Consider the following 16,216-nt stretch of genomic DNA (forward strand, 5'->3'; position numbering starts at 1 on the left):
AGTTAATAAAAAAAAAGAAGGGCATTAGCATCATCATTAGTACATTTTTATGGAAACACAAGGTGCTGAGTTGAATCATTTTTCTTAATGGATTTCCCGACACATTAAGTCAAATTACAAGTAGCTTACTATCATGATATGATAATGAAGCAAGGCATTACAATTTGCAACAAATATAAAAACATTCTAGAATACTTTCTATGATTTTTTAAATCACTAGCTGTGGTGACAAATATATGTTCATTAGCATGAGCAGAAAACAATTGTACTGTGACTAGTGTAGAAAAGGTTGATCACTGGGATATAATTTTCTCAGTGTTGAATGCAAAGAATGAGACTCATTTCTTATTAGAGACAGACAGAAACCTCAAAACAGCTAAGAGTACTTCGTCTTTTTTCCTACCAGTGTTATGTATACTTACACACAAACATATGTATATATAGATATATTGAGAGATAGAGCAATATAGACATATAAAACCAATCCATGAGCTGCAATCAACTCTAACTTGAAAAAATTGATTATACTTTTCTAATCACAGACATACTTATAACATTTGAAGATTTCAGCAGATACTTTCAAATATTTTTCCAGTCTAAAAGAAATGCAGAGACTGGAAGTGGAACCACCATTCCTGGAGACCAAGGGAACTGCCAACTAATAGATGGGATAGAAACTAAAGGAGATAGGAACTCTGTAGGAAGATCAACAGATTCATCTGACCTGGACCCATGGTGCTTTCAGAAACTGAACCACCAACCAAAGAGTATGCACAGGTTGGACCTAAGCTTCCCTGCACATAAGTAGCAGTTTGGTCTTCATGTGGGTCCTGAACAGCTTGAGAGAGGACTATCCCCGAATCTGTTATCTGTATGTAGGATATGTTCTAGCTGAACTGCCTTGTCTGGCCTAAGTGGGAGAAGACGCACCTAGCCCTGAAAAGACTTGATGTGCTAGGGTGGGGGATACACAGTGGGGCTTCCACTTGCTTAGAGGGGAAAGGGAGAGGGATGGGAGGAACGATTGTAGGAGGGGGTGAATGGGAGGAGAACAGTGGGTGAGGTGCAAAAGTGAATAATTGAAAAATAATAATTAAAAATATAATACCCCTTATTACCTATGATTTCCCAGTATTCAGCAACTTAATTGTATAGTTACTACAAGTAAACAATTTATTCAATAATGCACCTCTTCAATCAATCCCGGGATTCTCAAGTTTCTCTGGTATAATTATGCTTCTTGATATTAATTTTCTGATATATGCAAATATAATAATAAACAAATATTTCATAAATTATGTCTAATGTAATTTGCATATTTGTCTGATTTTCTCCTTTATTAAGAAGCACGGCAATTGTTCCCAAGGTGTTTGTCTTCTACCTTCTTGCTTGTTTTTGCTGTTACACACACACACACACACACACACACACACACACACGAGCATATATACTCACATAATATTTACATAGATAATAAAATAATTTCATGTATGTAGTACAGTGCATAACTTCTGTCAGCAATAAACTAGTTTATTTAATTATTTAATTTTTATTTATTTAGTTTTGAACCATTTTGTTCCAAATTAATTTAGGGTACAGTCTGTTAGGTGTCTTTAATCAATGCTTCCTACTTTTGTTTTGACCCGTCTTGAGAAAGCACCTATGATACAAATTTATTTCCCCTCAACATTATTATTAATTATTTTATCACTTCAGTCCCTAGACAATTACTGTTTGACTTCGTGAACCCCAATTTTAAAGCATTTGCAGTCTGGGATTACTGAACTGTTACACACGCTCCCAAATCCCTGTCACTCACCATTGTTTGCATAATAATTCTGAAGACAATTTTTCTTCTCCTCCATCAGTACATCAAACACAGTTTGTGCTTGGTGCTAGGGTTCTATGCTTCATTCTCATTTACAGCCACATAAATCAATGAGAAAGATGCTAGAGTTTTGACCACCTTCTATTTGTTTATTCTCTCCTTAGCCCGTGTTGCCTAAAGCATTAGTAACTTGAAGCCTTACACATTTATGTGTTATTAGTTTATAGTGGGTAACAAGTCAACGTGAGATTTTACTTTTTAGTTTTTTTTCCTAAGTGTGTGCATCAATAATAAAAAGAAACGTACTATCTTTAAAATCCGGATCTCACTTAACTAAGTTCTAGATTCAACTTACACATTAACCGAGTAGAATCAAATTTTATTTCCTTAATCACGATTTTAATTTTAAAAAATCCACTTTAGAACACATAATAAAAACTTGTTTTTCATCTTTTTGTAAAGATCCAAGTGCTTTGTTATCTTTCCTCTTATTTCTTTTTATAACAGAAAGTAAAATTTATGGTTTTAAATGTGGGTAGGAGGGGGAGTACCCTCATAGAAGCCAGAGGAGGTGGGATGGGGTTGAGGGTTTTTGGAGGGAAAACCAGGAAGGGGGATAACATTTGGAATGTAAATAAAATAACCAATAAAAAATTTAAAAATAACTGACTTGTCACTGGAAAGTTTGTCTTTACAATCTGGGTTGCCAATGGCTAGACATTTAGTCAAATGGAGGAATTCATACTTTAATGTCTTTAATGAAAGCTAGTGGAAACAATAAGGTAGAATATATTTGAAGGCAGTAACTCACTAGTCAATGGAATTTGAAAAGCATGTCTTTCCCCCCCTAACATCTGGCTGTCTTTCCTTCTTCTTTAGGAACAAATGATATAAAATTTCTGCCTTATGTACCCTTCTCACATGAGGTTCTGTCTTATCACAATCCAGAAAATGTTGAGGCAGATAATCAGGTATTAAAACTAAGACCAGTTGTGAGTCAAAAATCAATCTTTCTTTGTATTTAGTTTTCTTCTCCAGAGACGTTGCCACAATCTAACTCAATATTGAAATTGCAGTAGTTTGTTCATGTAGCTGTCATGTAGATAGCTGCATATGTTCACACACTCAAAACTGAGAGGCTAAACGTTACCCCTTGTGAGTGTGAAGGTGACATTATACGTTAGAATTATTGTTAATGATCAATTCAATCATAGGGTATAGGGATCTGACAAGTCAATGTTAGTGACATCATTTAAGAAGAGCCTAGTATGGCTGTCCTCTAAGAGGCTCTGCCAGCACCTGACTAATATAGAGGCAGATACAACCAACCAGTGGACTGACCCCAGGGATCCCAGTGGGAGAGCTAGGGGAAGGACTAAAGGAGCTTAAGAGTCTTACAACCCCATAGGAAGAAGAGTATCAACTAACCCGAGCATCCAGAGCTCCCAGGGACTAAACTGACAACCAAAGAGTACACATGGGGGTGGGGACCCCATGGCTCCAGCTGCATATGTAGCAGAGGATTGCCTTATCTGGCATCAATGGGAGGGAGCCCCTTGGTCCTGTTGAGGCTTGTTGCCCCAGTATAGGGGAATGCTGGAGTAGTGAGGCAGGAGTGGGTGGTTGGATGGGATAGGACCCCAGAGGAAGAACAGTTTCACAGAAGCAGGAGGGAGGGGGTGGGATGGGAAGTTCACAGAGGGGAAAGGAAAGGGGGATAACATTTGAAAAAAACCAAAAAACAAAATGAGAGGCTGTGTGAGAGTGGTTTTCAAATGGTTGACGTTCAATGAAAACATTAGGAATACAGATCTGTAACAAGTAAGGACTGTTCTACCCAGTTTATGTGTGTGTGTGTGCATATTGTTTTAAATTAAAGCATCCCAGGAAATTAATACAATGATATAATCACCTCATAACGAATAGTCTCTAAGGATAGATCACAAACATACCACATGTCCAAACACCTCTGGACAATTTACTTCAGAATTCGTAGAGAAATCTTCCATTGTTTTGTAGTTGAGAAATGAATCCTAGGTATTTGAAAATTGTTAGACGTAAAACATTGCAGCAATAAATGTTTTTAAGTTGGAAAAATGAATGTAAAATGATTTCATTGAGAAATGTATAAAATCAAGAGGATTGGAAGCATTGTGTAGAAATACAAATATTTGACCAACCAGATAAATATATTTCATACTTTCTAAGATTAAGATAAGTATGACAGCCTTACCCACATATAAACATTTTGTTGGGGATTCAAAATTTTTGTTGGGTACGTAAAAAAGAAATGTATTGTCAATGTTTTCATAACATTTATAGAACATTTCCCTAAGTTATCTATCTGCTTGTTGTTTCATTTAAAGATACAGTATTAAAATGTAGATAGTGATGGATATAACTTAATTATATATGCATATATAATATATGTATATATATATACATATAATTATATGTAATTATAAATGCTTCAAATTTTATGAAATGGAAAGAATAACTTCAGAATATTACTAATCTTCGAACAGGTTTAAGCCATACATAAGAGTTTATTAGCCTTCAAATTATCAGTTCATACTGTATTAAATTATCTTTCAAACTATGAATATTTATTCTTTTAGTCCTTGACATTAGGTCTTAAATATGAACTTATGAATATGAAATGTATGACAAATATTTCATTATACTTGAATGCATAATATTTATTTCTGATGCCAGAGACTTTTAACTATTATATATCTATTGGCATGACCAACTATTATGAATCGTTATTATGATATTATTCTTTCAACTTTTTTAGATTATTCACATACGTTAGCAAGAGAAAATAAAATTTAAGTATTTCTTAATCAATGAAAATGCCAGGTGGTAGTACAGAATCTGAGAAAAAGCTTAATATTTTAAAATATTTTGACAGACAACCAAGTATTGAGGGTCTGATGTTGATCCCTCAACTTAAAGCTGAAAACCTAGTTAGATCTGAGAAAGTCATGTCAGAGATGATTGATGGGAAATAAAGGTGAGAGATTTTTCTTATACCTAAAAATGAATTGTCCTCATTTACTGATCTAAACCACCCTGCATTGCACCTGTAGTATTCCACACTCTACCTAACCACTATTGGAATGTGATTAGATCTTAAACTTTTAAAAATCAAATGCTACTAATATTTTATGGTCCTATTGAATTTACTGGAGGTCGAAATCACATGAAATATTATTAGTTTTATTCTTTTTTAAAATGAAGTCAGGAATATTTTATTATATCTGGGCAACAAGAGATCATGTAATTATTATAAGCATACAAGATTGCTCAGAGAGTTTTCTATCATAGTCACAGCTAAGATATTGTTAACAATATAAAGAAATAATATATAAGGGATATTTTTGCTATATTATGATTTTATAATATATTTCTAATATTAAAAATTATATAGAATACTAAGATAAACATAGACAAATTTAAGAGTGAACTGATACAAATGTATCTGGAGCCATAGATCCCTCCCTGTAAACTCCTTGGTCTCTGGTCGCCAAATGGTGTAGTCCTCCCTATAGGGTTGCAATAACCCTCTGTTTCTCCAGTCCTTCTGCCAGCAACAGGGGCAACAGGGTCCCTGAGCTCATTCTGATGGTTGGCTCTAAGCATCCACATCTGCATTGGTCAGTTGCTGCCCAGACCTGTAGCAGAGGATGGCCTTCCCTGACAGCAATGGGAGGGGAGATTCTTGTTCCCATGGAGGTTTGATGCCCCAGCATAGGGGCATTCTGGAGGGTTGGGGCCAGATAGAGTAGGTGGGTGGGGAAGCACTCTCATAGAGGTTAGTGGAGTGGGGGAGGATGGATAGAGGATGGGGATTTGTGGAGGGGTAACTGTGAAATGGGATGCCATTTCAGAGGTAAAAGAGTGGAATTATGGGGTTGGGGATTTAGCTCAGTGGTAGAGCGCTTGCCTAGGAAGCGCAAGGCCCTGGGTTCGATCCCCAGCTCCGGGAAAAAAAAAGAACCAAAAAAAAAAAGAGTGGAATTATTAATAAAAGATAAAATAAAATAAAATACAGTGAGCCAGAGAAAAAGAGTGAGCTGATGTTACAAACATACTTTTCTATTATAAAAATTAAATCAAGCATAAAAAAGTTGAAAATGAGTCAATTTTGATTAATTCGTTTTTATTATGTCCATAGATTTTAGTTCAATTTAATTAGGTTTGACCAAGTTAATAGTGCACACTTCATTCGAAGAGTAGGTTAGCTGTGTTGCATGCTTTCTCACTAATGGGTAAGTTTGCAAAGTGATTTCTATTTATCAAGTTCGGGACATTACGCTCTATGGTTCAATTATTGAAATGCACTTATATTACATTTTCAAAGGTCATTATAAAAATAAATATTATTAATGAATAAATATCACCTTAATGAGGTTCATAATGTGGGGACATTCTTGTGGAGACAGGGGGCAGCGAGAAGGTATAGCTGTACCCAGAGGGGAATAAAATTTGGAGTGGAAAAAAGAAAAAAGAAAAGAAGGCAAAGAAAAATTTAAAAAGAAATTCTTCTGGAAAGAGAATAATATTTATTCTTATGTTTATTGATAACAATAGTAACTTTATATTTTATCCACACAAAATTGCCATTATTTTTCTTGTACACATACATGTATGTACATGTGTAAATACAACACATACATTACATATATATATAAAGTACAAGCATGTAATCAATTTACAGAATATCAAAAAATACATATTTTAAACCATCTTTTCTATGTTCCAGATACGTCTTTTCAGGAGATAATTTGTCTGCCTTTTTATTTATAGCAAGACAATTTTATAGGAAACATGATAGTAATTAAATGTGGCAATATATTTGTAATTTTATAGTAATTTTATACTCTTCCAGATTTTAAAATCTGATCCTATTAATCTCAAAATTACTTTACTATTATCTTATAAGTATTAAAATGAATATCTTCTAAACAGACATTAAAGTAAATCTTTATACAAAATTGTGTAGCATATACATACAGCTATTCTTCTACATCTTTAAAAAAGAAGCCCTGAGGGCCACCGGAAAGAATGGAAACAGGCATTCTCTGGAGATAGGAGGTGAGAGGACCCTCCAGAATGTACCAGAGACCTGGGAGGTGAGAGACGCAGGACTCAATGGGGGACCCTAGACAAAATGCCCTACAGTGGAGAGAGGGAACTTATACCGTCTTCCTCCAGCAGAAGGACAGGGCATCAAGTGAAGGATCTGATTTTTATCCCACGATCAAAACTCTGACCCACAATTGTTCCTGTCTGAAAGCACTGCTGTAATGGAAATGGAGAAGAGCCTGAGGAAAAGGAGGTCCAGCAACAGGCCCAAAGTGGACTCCAGCTCAAGGGGAGGCCGAGAGGCCTGACATTATTACTGAAGCTATGGAGAACTCCCAAAATGGAACCTACCATGACTGCCCTCAGAAGACCTAATAAGCAGCTGAAGGAGTCAGATGCAGATATTTGCACCCAACCAATGACCAGAAGCTGATGAACCCCGTGGTTGAATTAGGGGAAAGCTGGAGGAAGCTGAGGAGGAGGAGAACCATGTAGGAGGACCAGCAGTCTCAATTAACCTGGACCCCTGAGATCTCTCAGATACTGGATCACCAACCAGGCATCACACACTAGCTGATATGAGGTCCCCAGCACATATACAGCAGAGGACTGCTGCATCTGGGCTCAGTAGAGAAAATGCACCTAACCCTCAAGAGACTGGAGGCCACAAGGAGTTTAGAGATCAGGTGGGGTGGGTGGGGTAGGCACATCCTCGTGGAAACAGGGGCAGGCTGGGAGGTGATATGGAATGTGGAACAATCGGAGGGTAGACCTGGTGGGAAATAAAATCTGGAGTGTAAAAAAATAAAGAAATTAATAATAATAATAATAATAATAATAATAATAATAATAATAAAGAAACAGTAAAACTTTTTCTCCCTCTGCCTTATTTTTCATCACAGGATTATGGGGAAAGCATCAAGGGATTGCTAAGTAAACTGCAGCTAGAAACCGTGAATTACTCTAAATTTAATGGCTGTATGTTGTATTCTTCATGTTAAGATGAAGGTCTGAATTATTTATTTTTATTTCATTTATCTCATTGATTAATCATCTAATACAAATGAGTAAGTATGCTGAATCTTTGATGTTCCACTCTAGGGAAAAAGTCATTATATTTCTTTCATCATTCTTAAAATATATCATGTAATCTTTTAAAATATTTTATTAAGTTAAATTTAGAAAGATATCTTAGGTAAGTTTCTAAAATATTTGGAAACTATAATCACAATTATATTTTTATTGCATCATTTTCACTGTATTATAGCTGATAACATTAAATGAGAACTGTTTGATGCATAGACAATGTCTCCTGAACACCAGCACAGCTTTTCACATTATTGCATCACCAGTTCTTCAAGAAAAGACGCTGATATGACTGAAAGAGATTTGAAATATAATGATGGAGAAATTTTTGAGAGTTATATTGTCATTTAAAACAATTAAATGTACACGGAGCCAATATTTGGATGAAAGAAGTTCATTTTAACGAAACCATCACATTTTCTATGACTACAAGGCTCTGATATACTAACTTACTGAACAATATTTCATACTTTTTTTTATTTTCAAAGAATTTACTAAATTATTAACCTATTGATTGCCCATGAATAAATTTTGGTCAATTAATATTAACTTCTTTAAATTGGGTCTAATAAATAATACTCTCTAAAGTTATAGCTCAAATATGACTATCTATGTATGACTAATATGTAGTTATGATAAAATGTTAACAGTGACTTTCCTGATGACATTATAGGAACTTGCTTCACTTCTCTGGCTGGAGTGTTTGGAACTGTATTCAAAATAACATATATGGAGAACAAGAACTTTAAGCTTAACACTTTTGCTGGGGTATCTTTTTCTTTTGAAAGTAAAAAGAATGATGTATCTCAAATTTTAATAAGGCTTAATAGTAATATACAACTTAATATTATGGCCATTGGATATTGTAGCTTTGAGTTTGTCTTTGTAAGACTCAGAAAGCAAATGAGGATCTACAGAAAAGCACAAGATGGAGTGAAGAATGATAAAAACAAAATGGTTTATCTTAAAAAGGAAAAGGTATAAAATGAAGTATCATGATGTAGCTGGACCTTTTGGTTCCTAATAGCCATGAAATTCCTTTTAAATGTTATTAGTATATAATATTCAATACAATCTCTAAACCGTTCAATTGTTTCCATAAGTTAAAGAGAATGATTATTAGAAAATGTTTCCCTTCATGTTATGATCTAATTTGATTAATTCCATTCAGATTCCATTCAAATTCAATTACACATTTTCTTTTCGTGTTGATGATGGGCGTGCATTAATATGATAACTTCTCTAGTTTTAATAAAATGTTTTATACATATCGTGCTGCCTCCATAAGGAAAGATAAAGTATCATTAACTATGTGAATATACAAACAAATCATGGGCTTTCGTAAATCTGTGGACTTTTCAGGTTATTCTAAAGATCAGTTCAATCCCAGCAGACACTATCGCATAAGCCCATGAAGGTTCTACACATTGTGAACTCTCATAACTTCACTTTTGCAAAATCGTGAACTGGAATAAGTGAGGGTTGTGTGTTTGTTTAGGGTACACTAGTTTCAGCCAGAACAATCCTCTTTTCTGTGACCTACTACCGTTTAAATGAGGGTTATGTCTTTTCACTTAGTTTTACTTTCTTTGTTTAGGGTACACTAGTTTAGGTCAGAACAGCCCTCTTTTCGATGACCTACTGCCACTTAATTGGTAGTGCTGGTAAACAATTTCCTATTATAGTAAAAAACTCATCACTCCCTGGGGAGTGTTAACTCTAAGTTAAATTAACCACCGTTAAAGCAATTACCATTTTAAACAAGGAGAATCCTTTTCAGAACTTTCCATTATGTTTGGATTAGAATGTAGCAGGTTTGTGGACCATTATGTGCAATGCTTTCATATATTCAAGGGTTTAATTGACTAATAAATTCACTAATTATGCCTTTTTAGGGTGACAATATTGTTATGTGGAGACCACGATATATGACAATGACTTAGAGGCTAGCTGATACTCATAGAGGGTTGACCTTATAATAAACTCATCAACTCATTTCTTATTATTATGTCACTTTCTTTTTCATTTTTTAAGTATTTTATTCTTAATCTTAACCCCAAGTTCCATATCATTCCTCTTCTTTGACCATCCCTGTGATTTAGTCCCAGGTTAATTTTAAGACTCTGAGTTTCCTTATCCAGATATGATTTCCTCTGGCTTCATTTACATTGCTTTATCATCGTGCTTAACTTTTGTTATGATGTCATGCACTTAAGACTGTAAGTTATAAGTCACATCCATAAAATATATTAGCTTGCCTGCCTCTTGTATATTTCTCATTCTATGACATGATCTAAATTTTACTGAAAAAAATACCACCCTGATGCTGTGGAAAAAAATTCAATAAAAGGGGAAGTAAAATATCAATCCTGAGTAAAATTAAGGATAATATCAATATTCCTTATAAATGGGCAAACTTACAACAAAGGTGCTTAGAAATTTACCTCAGTTGTAGAGAAAACTACAAAGATGCAATACATAAAGCAAATGCTTCAGATGTACAAGTCGAATGTGAAAAAAGGAAAGGAGAAAGATAGATGATAGAAAAATAGATAGATAATATTAATGAATAGTCAAATAATTCCTGCTTATTCCTATAAGATACTAGAGAGCAAAAGAATAAGGATCAGATAGAATAAAGTCAACATATCCCAGTCCTGTGTTTGACAGCATGGTGTCCATTGACTTTCATAAATGGAGAATATTGGGTATGAATACATTATAGGAGAGATTTTCAATAGAGACATAGCTCAAATGGATTCATCAAATTAATTATACTCTAGAATCTAGAGTGTGGAGTTTCAAGAATATATTAAACCAAAAAATGTATGTTTTCTGATGCATAAAGATTTCTGAGGATAGTATAAGTTTTCTCTATCTCAGACACATAAATCTAAAACTGGATATATTTACATCATTCCATATCTTATACAAAAATATGACTCATGTTACATAAACCCATTAACTGTATCTTTTCAATTGTCCTCTTCCTCCAAATTAACATTGAAAAATTTATATAACATTTATTACTGTCATTTTTGGTGTTTGTTCACTTTTATTAATCATTGTGTCATTTATATGTGTGTATTTATATGTAATATATCAAGTATTATAATATGATTGTGCATAAGATACTGCAATGAGCAACCCAGCTATTCTGTAATTCACCATAAAGACTAACTTGGCTTTGAACTCACAAAGATCTGGCAGCCTTTACCTCACCTGTGTGGAAATTATAGTTGTGTATTACCGCATATCATGTCTCTATTATTTCTTCAATAAACTTTTTATTTTTGCTAGTTTTACAAAATCTACTGAGTGAATTTTAAATGTTTCAATTAAGAAAAATATGTATAAAAATATCCCACAGGATTTTATTGGCTATATTCAAATGTTCTAAAGCTTCATTATAGGGTATCTTAGGATATTATAGGATACCTTAGGATAAGTTGGAAAAGTATAGAACTAGATGCTATTTGCTTTCATTCCATTTTCCTACTCTTATTGAAAATAGATTTTTTTCCTCTAACAATATATCTGATCATAGTTGCACTCCCTCTAATCATCCTATGTTTCTCTACTTTCTGTTACTCCAGATCCACCCCTTTTCTGTCTCTCATTAGATAGAGCAATCTTTTATAATATAACAATGAAACATAATGAAATAAAATATATTAAGATAAAGTCAAAGTCGTCATTTTAAATTTGGAAATGGCAACCTAAGACAAAAAAAAAAAAAGAGTCCAAAAAGCCAGCACAAGAATCAGAGACAAACTTATTCTTAAAATCAGGAAACCTGTCAAAATATTATGGAGAGAGAGAGAGAGAGAGAGAGAGAGAGAGAGAGAGAGAGAGAGAGAGAGAGAGAGACTTGTTTCAGATCTGAGTAGATACAGTGCTTACTGCTTCATACTCTGTGAATTCACAGGCACCTTCATTATTATACTCAGAGGAGTTGGTTCTCCTGCTGTCTTCCATTCTCTCTTGCCTTTACAATCCTTCTTCCCTTTTATTTTTGATGGATCTCTGAGCTCTGATGGGAGGAATTTGACCCTATTAAGAGCTGTGGGTTTCATCCCGGCCCACAGCAGCTCTCTGCTCCCAGACCCCGTGAGAGAGAGACCCAACCGCCTGGTCAGATGGGCACTCCTGAGGCTGCAGAGCGGAAGAGACCACCAACACTGCCCACCCCTGCCCACATCCCTGGCCCAAGAGGAAACTGTATAAGGCCTCTGGGCTCCCGTGGGGAAGGGCCCAGGAGCGGCAGGACCCCTGCCTGAGACACCTCCGGAACCTGAAGGAAACAGACCAGATAAACAGTTCTCTGCACCCAAATCCCGTGGGAGGGAGAGCTAAACCTTCAGAGAGGCAGACAAGCCTGGGAAACCAGAAGAGACTGCTCCCTGCACACACATCTCAGACGCCAGAGGAAAAAGCCAAAGACCATCTAGAACCCTGGTGCACTGAAGCTCCCGGAAGGGGCGGCACAGGTCATCCTGGTTGCTGCCGCTGCAGAGAGCCCGTGGACAGCACCCCACGAGCGAACTTGAGCATCGGGACCACAGGTAAGACCAAATTTTCTGCTGCAAGAAAGCTGCCTGGTGAACTCAAGACACAGGCCCACAGGAACAGCTGAAGACCTGTAGAGAGGAAAAACTACACGCCCGAAAGCAGAACACTCTGTCCCCATAACTGACTGAAAGAGAGGAAAACAGGTCTACAGCACTCCTGACACACAGGCTTATAGGACAGTCTAGCCACTGTCAGAAATAGCAGAACAAAGTAACACTAGAGATAATCTGATGGCCAGAGGCAAGTGCAGGAACCCACGCAACAGAAACCAAGACTAAATGGCACCATCGGAGCCCAATTCTCCCATCAAAACAAACATGGAATATCCAAACACACCAGAAAAGCAAGATCTAGTTTCAAAATCATTTTTGATCATGATGCTGGAGGACTTCAAGACAGATGTGAAGAACTCCCTTAGAGAACAAGTAGAAGCCTACAGAGAGGAATCGCAAAAATGCCTGAAAGAATTCCAGGAAAACATAAATAAACAAGTAGAAGCCCATAGAGAGGAGACACAAAAATCCCTGAAAGAATTCCAGGAAAACATAAATAAACAAGTAGAAGCCCATAGAGAGGAGACACAAAAATCCCTGAAAGAATTCCAGGAAAACACAATCAAACAGTTGAAGGAATTAAAAATGGAAATAGAAGCAATCAAGAAAGAACACATGGAAACAACCCTGGATATAGAAAACCAAAGGAAGAGACAAGGAGCTGTAGATACAAGCTTCACCAACAGAATACAAGAGATGGAAGAGAGAATCTCAGGAGCAGAAGATTCCATAGAAATCATTGACTCAACTGTCAAAGATAATGTAAAGCAGAAAAAGCTACTGGTCCAAAACATACAGGAAATCCAGGACTCAATGAGAAGATCAAACCTAAGGATAATAGGTATAGAAGAGAGTGAAGACTCCCAGCTCAAAGGACCAGTAAATATCTTCAACAAAATCATAGAAGAAAACTTCCCTAACCTAAAAAAAGAGATACCCATAGACATACAAGAAGCCTACAGAACTCCAAATAGATTGGACCAGAAAAGAAACACCTCCTGTCACATAATTGTCAAAACACCAAACGCACAAAATAAAGAAAGAATATTAAAAGCCGTAAGGGAAAAAGGTCAAGTAACATATAAAGGGAGACATATCAGAATCACACCAGACTTCTCGCCAGAAACTATGAAGGCCAGAAGATCCTGGACTGATGTCATACGGACCCTAAGAGAACACAAATGCCAGCCCAGGGTACTGTATCCAGCAAAACTCTCAATTAACATTGATGGAGAAACCAAGATATTCCATGACAAAACCAAATATACACAATATCTTTCTACAAATCCAGCACTACAAAGGATAATAAATGGTAAAGCCCAACATAAGGAGGCAAGCTATACCCTAGAAGAAGCAAGAAACTAATTGTCTTGGCAACAAAACAAAGAGAATGAAAGCACACAAACATAACCTCACATCCAAATATGAATATAAAGGGAAGCAATAATCACTATTCCTTAATATCTCTCAATATCAATGGCCCCAACTCCCCAATAAAAAGACATAGATTAACAAACTGGATACGCAACGAGGACCCTGCATTCTGCTGCCTACAGGAAACACACCTCAGAGACAAAGACAGACACTACCTCAGAGTGAAAGGCTGGAAAACAACTTTCCAAGCAAATGGTCAGAAGAAGCAAGCTGGAGAAGCCATTCTAATATCAAATAAAATCAATTTTCAACTAAAAGTCATCAAAAAAGATAAGGAGGACACTTCATATTCATCAAAGGAAAAATCCACCAAGATGAACTCTCAATCCTAAATATCTATGCCCCAAATACAAGGGCACCTACATATGTAAAAGAAACCTTACTAAAGCTCAAAACACACATTGCACCTCACACAATAATAGTGGGAGATTTCAACACCCCACTCTCATCAATGGACAGATCATGGAAACAGAAATTAAACAGTGATGTCGACAGACTAAGAGAAGTCATGAGCCAAATGGACTTAACAGATATTTATAGAACATTCTATCCTAAAGCAAAAGGATATACCTTCTTCTCAGCTCCTCATGGTACTTTCTCAAAAATTGACCATATAATTGGTCAAAAAACGGGCCTCAACAGGTACAGAAAGATAGAAATAATCCCATGCGTGGTATCGGACCACCACGGCCTAAAACTGGTCTTCAATAACAATCAAGGAAGAATGCCCACATATACTTGGAAATTGAACAATGCTCTACTCAATGATAACCTGGTCAAGGAAGAAATATAGAAAGAAATTAAAAACTTTTTAGAATTTAATGAAAATGAAGGTACAACATACTCAAACTTATGGGACACAATGAAAGCTGTGCTAAGAGGAAAACTCATAGCGCTGAGTGCCTGCAGAAAGAAACAGGAAAGAGCATATGTCAGCAGCTTGACAGCACACCTAAAAGCTGTAGAACAAAAAGAAGCAAATACACCCAGGAGGAGTAGAAGGCAGGAAATAATCAAACTCAGAGCTGAAATCGACCAAGTAGAAACAAAAAAGGACCATAGAAAGAATCAACAGAACCAAAACTTGGTTCTTTGAGAAAATCAACAAGATAGATAAACCCTTAGCCAGACTAACGAGAGGACACAAGAGAGTGTGTCCAAATTAACAAAATCAGAAATGAAAAGGGAGACATAACTACAGATTCAGAGGAAATTCAAAAAATCATCAGATCTTACTATAAAAACCTATATTCAACAAAACTCTAAAATCTTCAGGAAATGGACAATTTCCTAGACAGATACCAGGTACCGAAGTTAAATCAGGAACAGATAAACCAGTTAAACAACCCCATAACTCCTAAGGAAATAGAAGCAGTCATTAAAGGTCTCCCAACCAAAAAGAGCCCAGGTCCGGACGGGTTTAGTGCAGAATTCTATCAAACCTTCATAGAAGACCTCATACCAATATTATCCAAACTATTCCACAAAATTGAAACAGATGGAGCCCTACCGAATTCCTTCTACGAAGCCACAATTACTCTTATACCTAAACCACACAAAGACACAACAAAGAAAGAGAACTTCAGACCAATTTCCCTTATGAATATCGACGCAAAAATACTCAATAAAATTCTGGCAAACCGAATCCAAGAGCACATCAAAACAATCATCCACCATGACCAAGTAGGCTTCATCCCAGGCATGCAGGGATGGTTTAATATACGGAAAACCATCAACGTGATCCATTATATAAACAAACTGAAAGAACAGAACCACATGATCATTTCATTAGATGCTGAGAAAGCATTTGACAAAATTCAACACCCCTTCATGATAAAAGTCCTGGAAAGAATAGGAATTCAAGGCCCATACCTAAACATAGTAAAAGCCATATACAGCAAACCAGTTCCTAACATTAAACTAAATGGAGAGAAACTTGAAGCAATCCCACTAAAATCAGGGACTAGACAAGGCTGCCCACTCGCTCCCTACTTATTCAATATAGTTCTTGAAGTTCTAGCCAGAGCAATCAGACAACAAAAGGAGATCAAGGGGATACAGATCGGAAAAGAAGAGGTCAAAATATCACTATTTGCAGATGACATGATAGTATATTTAAGTGATCCCAAAAGTTCCACCAGTGAACTACTAA

The sequence above is a fragment of the Rattus norvegicus genome, chromosome 11 (genome assembly GCF_021556685.1).
Source record: "Rattus norvegicus strain SHRSP/BbbUtx chromosome 11, alternate assembly SHRSP_T2T, whole genome shotgun sequence".
Lineage (NCBI taxonomy): Eukaryota > Metazoa > Chordata > Mammalia > Rodentia > Muridae > Rattus > Rattus norvegicus.